Source organism: Pteropus vampyrus, unplaced genomic scaffold (assembly GCF_000151845.1).
Source record: "Pteropus vampyrus isolate Shadow unplaced genomic scaffold, Pvam_2.0 Scaffold515, whole genome shotgun sequence".
Taxonomy (NCBI): Eukaryota; Metazoa; Chordata; class Mammalia; order Chiroptera; family Pteropodidae; genus Pteropus; species Pteropus vampyrus.
The window spans coordinates 601,029-612,361 of NW_011889296.1; the positions used below are offsets into that span (position 1 = coordinate 601,029).

Genomic DNA, 11,333 nt, shown 5'->3' on the forward strand with positions numbered 1-11,333 from the left:
CCCCGGGGGCCCTGGCCGTCCGCGGCCGGGACTGCGCCTCCGAAGGCGACGTGCCTTCAGAGGTTTCTTTGCCCAGCACCTCGAGTCAGGCGTTCAGTCCCCCCCCCACACACACTTGCTGTGCACACGGGGCATTGAAGAGGCTGTTTCTTTGCGTTGCTTCTCCCGCACTCCTTTTAGGAACCCATGGCGACTTCAAAGCTCAAAGGAGAGACGCAAGGTCGCGCTCCTGGCCTACAGAATTCGACTTTCCGGCTCTTTACTGTGTTTTAGACTTCTGAGTAAAAGCTCGGATTAAAGTCTCAAACCGACCCAAAGCAAACACGAAAGAACCCCTAGGGTACTTCAGTGCCTTAGAAACTGGCGGATCGCCGAGCTCGGGAACGCGGAGACCCGGGCGGGGGCGCCGGTGCCTCCGGGCCGCCTTGGCGGGCGGGGAGCTGAAGGAGGTTGTATAACTGGGTGACCCCTCGTGCGCACGTGGGTCACAATGGTCACAACGCTTGCGTCACAAAGACCCAGTCGCAAATGGGGGTTATAAACAGAGGCTAGACAAGAAGCCTGCAGGTGACGCTGATCACTGGCCGCAGGCCAATCGCCCCATACCCCCGCTGCCTCTCCTAGGCTCACTACTTTCTCCTCCTCCATCTCTGCCCCGCCCCCAACCCCCCTTTCCACCCCCACAGCCCATCTTACCCCCACCCCCCACCTCTCCACCCCTCCCCCCGGCCTTGATCTCTGCTCATCCAAACCCTACGGGTTTTTCAAGGCTTGTTGAAATACCAACTCCTCTCGGAATCTCGGCTTTAAGGGAATTAGACCTGTTGACCTTCCAAGTCCCAACTCGGGGAATCTCATTCTAACCCTCCCGAGCCACCTCACACAGGCCACAGCGACTTTGCGTTTTCATTTCTCTTCTTATTTCTCTACATTTAGTTCTCCTTCTAAACTTACCCCCTTATAACCCCCACTCTCACCTTCTTTCAAATTACCATAAAGGCAGCCACCTCGGACTTGACTAGCAATATTTGGTCACGCTGCTGATGAAGAAGGAGCGAACGCTAAGCGATACGCTTACGATACTCAAGGAGATAATTTCCCTTCCACTCACTAGCTCCGCAAATGCCGTGACTGCGAAATAACAACGCACTTCAAGGCCCACGTGCTCAGAGGGAGAAAAACTCTTTCCAGGTAAAGCTACTTCATTTTGGAGGAAACAACTCTCCGCCGACCCTGCTCTGCCCCGAACTCCTTCCCGTCTTCTCCTCACTCTGTAGCTTCAAAAGCCCTTCTCTAACTTTACCCGCTTCAAGCTACTGCCCTCTCTTTTTTCTCCACCATCATTTAAAAATGTTTTTGATATATAAAAGTAATATGTTGTTACTAAAGGAAACTTGAAAAGTATAGAAAAGTAATGCAAATCATAATTCCTTCGCACACAACCACCCGTTAATACTTTATTGTTTTCCAGCCTTTCTGTGCAGACTGCCCCCCCAAGTTATTTAGAAATATAAATAGATTCGGAATGCCAAAGGTACGGTGTCACCAAGAAAGGTAACTGGCTGGCTATCAAGAGGCCTGGCTGGATGGTATTACTTTGGTGCTTTCAACCTCAGTCAAGGCTGGGCCTTGAGTTATGCAGTCTCAGAAACTTAATCTGCTCAGGGTCCAAGAACTGATGAAACTCGGGAGGCTGACTCATGCTGATTACCACATAAGAGATTGATACATGTAAGTCAGGATGCTGGTTGATAGTGAGAAATAGAATTGTGGCAGTTGATATTAGCCTGACCACCACATTTCCTCCCTTTAGTAATATATGTCTCACTCCTTACCAAGTGCTATTTTATACAATAACCCTATGAAGTAAATACTATCAGTAACCTCAGTAATATATATCTCACTCCTTACCAACTGCTATTTTATACAATAACCCTATGAAGTAAATACTATCATTAACCCCATTTTAGAGATGGAAAAACTAAGGCACACGAGGGTCAAGTCACTAAAAAGTGTGCTTTGTCCATGTTGGCTTCACTGACTCTCCTTTTGCTATACTTCCATGACTCCCTGACACATTCTTTCTTTAGAAATGCTAAAATTATAAACAAAGTCATATGCAAATTTTGCCAATCACTCTAGAAGCCATTCAGTTTCTCGAAGGTAATTTTTCAGTTTGATTCACCATACATTTATTTTTTAGTTTAACTCGTGAATAAACTTTTATTTCCAAGTTCCTGGGAACATTTTCTTATTGCCCCCTTATATTACTTGGAAGTTTTAATTACTCATTTTCAAAAATCCAAAAATTTTTAAACTTCATATTTTGTAGATATTTTCCATGGTTTTACATTTTATGCTAATGTCTGCATCAATCATTTCTCTACTACATGTCCCATAGTTTGCTTAGCTATTCTCTTACTATTAATTAACACAGTAGTCCTCTGTTATCCACAGAGAATACATTGCAACACCCCCAGTGGATTCGTGAAACCATGGATAGTACTGAATTCTGTTTTGCTGTTTTTTTCTGTACATACATACTTGTGATAAATTTAATTTATAAATCAGGCACAGTAAGGTCTTAACAAGAGTAATTACTAATCAAATAGAACAAATGTAACCATATACTGTGATAAAAGTTATGTGCATAGCTTTGAGGCCATTTTGAAGTAAAACAATACCATGGCAGTCAATCTGATAACCAAGATGGCTACTAAGTGACTAACAGATGGGTAGCATGGATACACCAGACAAAGGGATGACTCAAGACCTGGGTAGGACAAAGTGGGAATGTCTGAGATTTCATCACCCTAATCAGAATGGCACACAATTTAAAACTTATGAATTGCTTATTTCTGGAATTTTCCATCTAATATTTTTGGAACATGGTTGACCATGGGAAAGTTAAAAAGCCCAGCAAAAGAAACCGCACATAAGGGGGACTGCTGTAATAAACCTTTTATTATTAAATTTCTTGGGAAAAAAAATAGTCCCTACATTATCTCCTTTCCATTATTTCCCATTCAATCTCTTTAAATTGTTTTCTATAAATTATGTCATATATGAACACATTCTTCATGAAAAAGGTTAAAATGCTACCGATAAGATTAAAGTTACCTATGTCTATCACCCATAATCAGTCTCCTTTATCTCCCTTTCCAAAAGTAACCTCCGTTATAGGATTGATTTGTATTCTTCTAGATTTCCCCCCAAATTTACATATATATATAGAAAGGCATATAAAATATTATTTTCTGCATATTATTTTAATATAAACAATATTATGCTGTTGTGCAGATTGCCTCATTCATCCAAAATTATGTCATGGAGATCTAGTCATGTTATTACACACAGATCTACCTCATATGCCATGCTTTATGTAGGTATTCCTCTATTAATGAGCATTTAGTTTCTTTCCAGGTTAGAACTCTTAAAAATAGTTCTTCAGTGAATATATATATGTTTTGTGAATGCGCTTTGGAAATAGGCACTTTAATTTTTGATATAACTATTTAAATGATAAAGCCATATAATCTGCGCCAACCAGTAGTGCATGAAAGTCCTCATTCCCCCCACCCTTACCAATACTTGATATTATGAAACTTTAATTTTGAGGAAAACTGCGCTACTCCAGCCAAACACCATAGGGAATGTAGGACTGTTATGTCTCCCAGTCTTAGCAGAGTGGCCTTATGTAGTAGGTGTTCTGTGGGGCTGAGTGGTGCAGTCTCCCTGGTCACTTGAGCTGGGTGCTACAGGTGTGTCCCTTGTGTGGGTTGTGTCTGCTCTCCTGTTGTTCAGCCTTGGTTGCTGCTTGCACGTCAGTGGGTGGGATTGACCCTCAGGTTGATTGGTTGTGAGGACTGGCCATGACTACAGTGGAGAAGCTGTTGTGCAGGGGCTGAGCCTACAAAGCAGGACTCACTTTAGCAGGGCTCTGGTGCCTGCCCATTCTGCCCTTTGGGTGTGTCATTTGTGGAAGTGGTCGGGTGGTGCTCTGGTGTGGTCTGAGGCTGGCCACTGGGTGTATTGGTTCAGGAGCCTCTTGGGAGAGGGTCTGGTGCAGGCCACAGTCAGCGGCTGCCTGTACCCTGCCTGGGTCACATGGTATGAGCTACAGCGTGATCTGCAGATAGTAGCCACCTGTGTTGGGCTTGGATACACCTGGTAGAGGCTAAGCTGCAAACTGAGGCAGCCGCCGCTAGTGCCGGGCTTGGGGTTATTCAGCAAGAGGTATGGGGCACGCTGAGGCCAGATGCTGTTTGTTGGGGGTTTGTGGACATTTGAGAGATTTTTAGGAAAGTCCACAGCATGATCCAAGACAGGCTGTTTGTAGAGAAAAGCCACCAGAGGCGGCTTGAGTGGGACCACAAGTTGGGTGGGGCAGGGTCTCAGAAAATCACCAGGACAAAGCGAATGGAGTCAGCTAGGTTCATGGAGACTCAGATATGGCGCCTGCCTGCATCTGTACACTGGGCAGGGCAACAAGGGCTCAACAAAGGAACAGTGGCTCCTGCCAGCACTTTTGTCTAGAGAAAGCCGCCCCTCCAGCCCTCACCCTGAAGCCAGACAACTCAGTCCCTCCCTCTGTGTCCCTGGCGCCTTTCAAGCAGCTGTCCCAGCACTGGAGCTCAGAGTGAGCGAGTCCTTCAGCAGTGAGTCCACATGGGCCCTTAAGAGGAGCATCTGTTACTCCCGCAGCCCTCCTCTCATTCAGCCATAGTCTCCGCAGGTTTTCACAGCCAGACATTATGGAGTTGTCTCTCCCCCGGCACTGGAACGCTGGACTGTGGAGCCTGGTGTGAGGTTGGGACACTTTGCTCCTCCAGGGGTTCTCCACAGCTGAGCTGTCTCTCCTGATTTTTAATCAACACACCTTAGTGTGGGACCAGCCCATTCCGCATCTCCTTCCCTCCTATAAGTTTCGAGATAGCCTCGTCTGTGTGTCCTTAATTAAAGGACTTCTGTACAGCCAGACTTCAGGCAGTTCTCAATGATGGTTGTTTTGTAGTTTAGTTGTAATTTTAATGTGGTCGTGAAACAAGGCAAGCACGGCATTTACCTACTCCGCCATCTTGACTGGAAGCTCTGGCTCCACTTCCCATTTTTAACTGAATAATTTTTTTTTGTTACTAAGCTGTGTAAGTTCTTTATATATTCTGTCTAGTAACCCTTTACCTCATATATATGGCTCGCAAATATTTTCTCCCATTCTGTAGGTTGTCTTTCCATTTTTTTATTTTGTTTTTGCTGTATAGAAGCTTTTTAGTTTTACATAGTCCCAATAACTTATTTTTGCCTTTGTTGCTTGTGCTTTTTGTGATATACCTGCCTTTTATTTCTTTTTCTTGTGTAATTGCACCACTTAGAACCTCCGATATAATATTGAATAGAAATGATGAGACTTTATGATGTTAGTTGTCGGTTTTTCACAGATGCCTTTTATCAAATTGAAGAAGTTCTTGTCTATTCCTAGTTTGTTGACCATTATTGTCAGGAATGGATTTGGGATTTTGTCAACTGCTTTTTCAGTGTATATTGAGATGATAAAATGAATTTTCTTTTTTGAATTGTTAATGAATTAGATTATTTTTTAAATGTTAAGCAATCTTCCATTTATGATATGAACCCACACGGATAATATATTGTCCTATTTATATAATGTGAGATTTGGTTTGCTAATATTTTGGCCTCATAGAATGAGTTGAGAAGTATAACATCTTTTTCAACTTTTGGGAGGATTTTGTGTAATATTAGTATAATTTTTTCCTGAAATTCTTGGTTGAATTCACCAGTAAAACCATCTGGGACTGCAGTTTTCTTTGTCAGGAAGGCTTTTAACTACAAATTTATTTTCTTAAAGAAATATAGGGCCATTCATACTATCTCTTCTTGGGTGAGCGTTGGTAGTTTGTGACTTTAAAGCAAACAGTTCATTTATGTTGTTTAATTTATTGACATAACGTTGTTCAAATTTTTCCCCTTTAATATCCACAGAATCTTTAGGGATATCATGTCTCTTTTTCCTTGCATTGATAATTTGCGTCTTTTCTTTTTCAGTCTGGATAAAGTTTGATCAATTTTATTGCTCTTCTGAAAGAATCAGATTTTGGCTTCATTGATTTTACTTACTTACTTACTTATTTATTTAATTTATTTGTTTGTTTGTTTGTTTGTTTGTTTGTTTGTTTGTTTATTTTGCTTTGTATTATGCTGATTTTGTTCTGATCTTTACCAGTCCCTTTATTCTGTTTACTTTATGTATAATTTGCTTTTCTTTTTCTCATTTCTCATTTAATTGCTGAGGTCATTGGTTTAAGAACTTTTTTATTTTTCTGAGGTGCTTAATGCTATAAAATTTCTCCCAAGTACTTCTCTATTGGCGTCTCATACATTTTGATATGTTGTATTTTTATTTTCAGTCAATTCAAAATGCATTCTAATTTCCCTTATGGTTTCTTCTTTGAGTCAGGCCAGGTTCTAACAACATCAAGCCTTAGTGGTGTGAGATCAGTTCCTGGATGTCAGAGGCCGCTTTTCTCTTTCTCAGTCTCCCCATCTTGCAAGGAAAGATAAAATCAAGACTCAGGACATTAAACCATTGCTGGGATTTTGATAATCAATATCAAGAAGGCATTCAGAGAATATAGTCTGTAGTTAGACTCAGGTTAATCCTTCCTGTTCCTTCTGTTAAGATAAGCTGTCAAATCATTTGATGCGTCAACGGCTGCATAGTACCATTTTAGACTCTAGACATGATACATTGGCAAACTGCACAGGTAATTAACAGAAACAAAATGATTATTAGCCCTTATAACAGGTCTCAAAGCCCGGGGGCCTAGATTATAAAACCAAAGCAATAAAAACGTGTCCTAGAATCAAGTTGGATATGTTTTAGAGATCCAGGTTTTTTTTTCTTTAAGCCTAGTCACAAACTGTTATATTTATCCTGTAATATTTATATAGGTGCAGGAAGAAGTATTCGCTTTAACACAAACTCTCCTTTGATTGGCTAAGGAGAAATCAAGGGCTATGCAATTGTTTGTGACAACTGTAGCTAATGATTTTAAAGTACTTTTGGGGCTTCCAGAGAAGAAGTTGTATCATTTATGTCTTCTACTAGGGTCAGAGAAAAGTTTTGGACTACTTTTTCCAGTTGTATTACCTATGCTGTGGGCATTAGAGCTCACACAGCATGCAAAAAGAGGCAGTTGTATACCGAGAGTTCTCTCAACTAGCTTGTGTTCACCTCATTTTGGAGTTCACCTCATTTTGGAGGTTTCTGGGTTTTTTTTCCCCAGGAAAACATAGAGAGGAAGTAGTTTCAAATATCTCAAAGTCTCTATTAATTATCCTGAATACACAGGCTAAGTTAGTGGCAGATAAAAGTATACCTGATATTCACATAAATGGTATCCTAGTTGAATATAGGCTGTATTACAAGTATAAGTACTACTTGGCACAACAGGAGTGAGCCAAATTTTTGTCCTTTGAGGTGGGTAAATTCCTTGAGTGGAGTAAAATAGTTCCTGCAAAGTAGCTGCAGTGTCTCCGAATAGAACATATATTTATTCCCATTCCTGTGGGTCTAGGCTTTGCTGATAAGTTTTTGATGACTGAAGCAAAATACCAGAAGGGGCCTGTAAAAGGAAATCTAACTTCTGAAATCTTTAAAGGGACAGCTTAAAAATTTTGTCCATTAGGGCAACATGTTAACTTAAGAGCGATTGCTATAGTCTGGGGAAAAGGTACAAAAAATTTTTTGTGTTTCTTTTTAAGTGGGAAAGGAGACCATAGGAGGCAAAAAAAAAAAAATGTAAGGGAGATCATATTAGTGTTCTAGAGGCTGACAAAATCTAATAGGCAAGATTTGGCAGTAGAGCAAAGAAACAGAAAGTGGTGCTAAAGAATCAGAAAATTAATCTTGTTTTATAGTTTTGGGCAGAACCTGTCCACTTCTGAAGCAGGCGGCTTGTTATGTAATCTTGGGTGACAATGATGTATCGTAAGTTATTTTCCTATGAATTTTCCTTGAGATTTATTTGAAGGAATTCAACAAAAAAATCAGAACTTCACTCAACATGAACTTTCTGTCAGCCATAGATAGGATGGCACCTTGAACAGATAGAGACATAAAGAGTCTCAGATGTGCACACTATTATTAAGTTGAGAATCCCTGTCCAATGCAGTGAGGACTTCAGCTGAATCACAGTGAAAACTTCATTTGTGTAAATACCTTCCAGGCAAAGATCAGCAAGAAAACACCTATAGTTTTGAACAAAGTTGGTTTATGTTGGTCGCAACAAAGGAGAACATCCCCGCATGGGAAACTGGGGGGCATCTCAATTAAGAGGCTGTTTCCAGTTTGGGGCTATTACAAATAAAACAGCTGTAAATATTCATGTACAAATCATTATATGGATATATGCTTTCATTTTTCTAGGAATAGAATACCTGAATAATATGGTCTCTGTTCAAATAGTTTAACCACTTTTTAAAATTTGGTTGTTCTCTTATTGTCGAGTTTTCAGAGTTCTTTATATATTCTTGATATAAGTCCTTTTTCAAATATATGCATTGAAATATTTCCTCCCAGTCTGTGCTTTGTCTTGTCATTCTTTTAACGGGGACTTTCAAAGAGCAAAAGTTTTTAATATGGATAAAGTCTAATTTACCAATTTTTACTTTTATGGACCATGCTTTTGGTGGGATATGTAAGAATTTTTGCCTAACCCTATGTCACAAATATTGTCTCAGATTTTCTTCTATGAGATGTATAATTTTAGATTTTACATTAGTTCTATGACCCACTTTAATTAATTTTTGTATAGCATTTGAGGTTTAATGTGGGGTTCTTATTTTGCATATGGATATTCAATTGTTAAAACAGCGTTATTGAAATGACCTTTTTTCATTGAATTGCTTTAGCATCTTTGTCAAAAATCTATTGGCCACATTTGTGCGCATCTATCTCTGGTCTCTATTCTTCTCCATTAATCTATATATTTATCCTTTTGCTAATACTACATTGTCTTCCTTACTGTAACTTGATAGTAACTCTTAAAATCAGGCAGTATGGTTATTCTTATTATGCTTCAAAATTGTTTTAGCTATTTTATTTCCTTTGCATTTTCATAACTTGTAGAATCAGCTTCTCTATATCTACAAAAATGCAGGCATTACATCTATACACAAATTTTGGGAAAATTGACTTTTTAGGTATTGAATATTCTAATATATAAATATGGTACGTTTCTCCATATATTTAGGTTTTTCAGCATACAAATCCTGTACATATTTTGTTAGATGTGTAACTATTTCATTTTTTGGAGCTATTATAAATTGTATTGTTTTTAAGCATTTTATTTCTGAATATTCATTATTAGTATATGGAAAGACAATTAATTTTTGTGTGTTGACCTTGTATCTGGTGACCTTGCTAAAATAATTTAATTCTAAAGCTTTTTCTTGGGATTCTCTACACAATCATTCAGTCTACACATAGCAACAGTTTTGTTTCCTGCTTTCTAATCTGTAAGCCCTTTCTTTCTCTTTCTTTCTTTCTTTCTTTCTTTCTTTCTTTCTTTCTTTCTTTCTTTCTTTCTAATCTGTAAGCCCTTTCTTTCTCTTTCTTTCTTTCTTTCTTTCTTTCTTTCTTTCTTTCTTTCTTTCTTTCTTTCTTTCTTTCTCTCTCTCTCTCTCTCTCTCTCTCTCTCTCTCTCTCTCTCTCTCTCTTTCTTTCTTTCTTGTCTTATTACCATGTCTAAGACATCTGAATAAGAGTGGTGAGAGTAGACTTATTATCCTTTTTCCCAATTTTAGGGAAAAAGCATTCAACCTTTCATCATGAAGCATGAGGTTTGCTATTAAATTTCTATAGATGACCTTTATCAGGTTGAGGATGCTCCCTTATATTCCTGGGTTGCTGAGAGTTTTTATCAATAATAGACGTTAAATTTTGTCAGATGCTTTTGCTGCATTAATTGATATAATAATTTGGTATTTTTTCTTAAGTCTATTAATTCAATGAATTACATAGATTTATTTACATGAATTGCATTGGATTACATGAATTACATTGATTGATAATAATTCACAAAAGCATACTCAAGGGCAAGAAATGGAAATTCAAAATGAAACTCAAGGTCTTCCCCAACTGGAAATTCAAATTTTAATTAAGGGTTACATGCAATTGGAGGATGAAAAAGACTATCATGTCTTTTCAACACTAACTTTGAGCTAAAGTTGTCCCATCCCAAGATCCACCAAATTGTATTTTGTGTGACCTCCTTGGTTAACAACCTATTCAGAGCCCCAATTGACCTCTTAAAAGGGCCCTTCCAGAATACAATATTTCCCCAAGGAGGACTCCATATTTCCCCTCCTATACTGAGTTTTTGTAGACTTGATGATAGCATACCCTATCACTGTAGTACTTAATGTTAGAGCCCTTAACAGCTCGATCTAATTAAAACAAGGCAGACAACCATTGTGCAAAATTGTTATAGTCCAATGAGGCCACTGCTTCAGTGAACATCTGAAGTGAAAAAATGCCCTTCTTAGCTCTAAGCCTTACCCTTAGATGTAGATACTAAGCTGCTATTTCTTAGGACCATTCTCCCAAGTCACAAGCCATCCATAATGTCCCTGTCTGGACAAACAGTCACTGTAAAGAGACCCTGGATGGATTGGAGTTGCTGGCCATCCATGAGGCCATCCTAGATGCCATTGTCTACCAAAATGAGACACAAAATAGGCACTTTAAACAAAGGAGTATCCATCCATAAGGGTGACAGTAAGAGTTCCCAAAACCCAAATCTTCAAGACCCTGAATAAACATTCTGGTAATAGAAACTTTGAGATATAGGCTTCTCCACAACCACTAATGTCAGGAAACCTTGTCAGAACTATAGGACATCTAAAAATGGGCCATTCAAATAGCCCATTTCTGACAAACCCTGAGTCTTTAATTCCCAATGACTCCTCCACTAAATTTCTTCTCTACCTTCCCCAGACTTTATCAATGGTAACCTCAAACTCCATGTAATAAATAGAGACGTGGCAGTCGTTTGGTGCCTCAGCCACTTCTGGGTTCATACATGGTCGTATACAACCCTGGCGGTTCATAGTTTCCCTCATAATATTCAATGTATTCTAGCCTTAACTTATACCGGTTTTTAGGTCACTTTAATTCCTGAGGATCCTTTTAAATTCAAATAGGGGCTCTTTTCTCACTAAGGGATTACAGGCCATAAGACCATACAAACCCCTTAACCTTCACCATTGGGACAATTATTCTGATTTTACCATGGCCACAGCCCTTACTTAAT

General features: G+C 39.2%; 1 protein-coding gene across 1 annotated transcript in view; it reads left to right on the plus strand.

Moving 5' to 3' along the window:
• DMRTC1B (DMRT like family C1B) overlaps window positions 1–11,333 on the plus strand; it is a 41,901-nt gene that overhangs the window by 1,118 nt on the left and 29,450 nt on the right. The window lies entirely within an intron of this gene.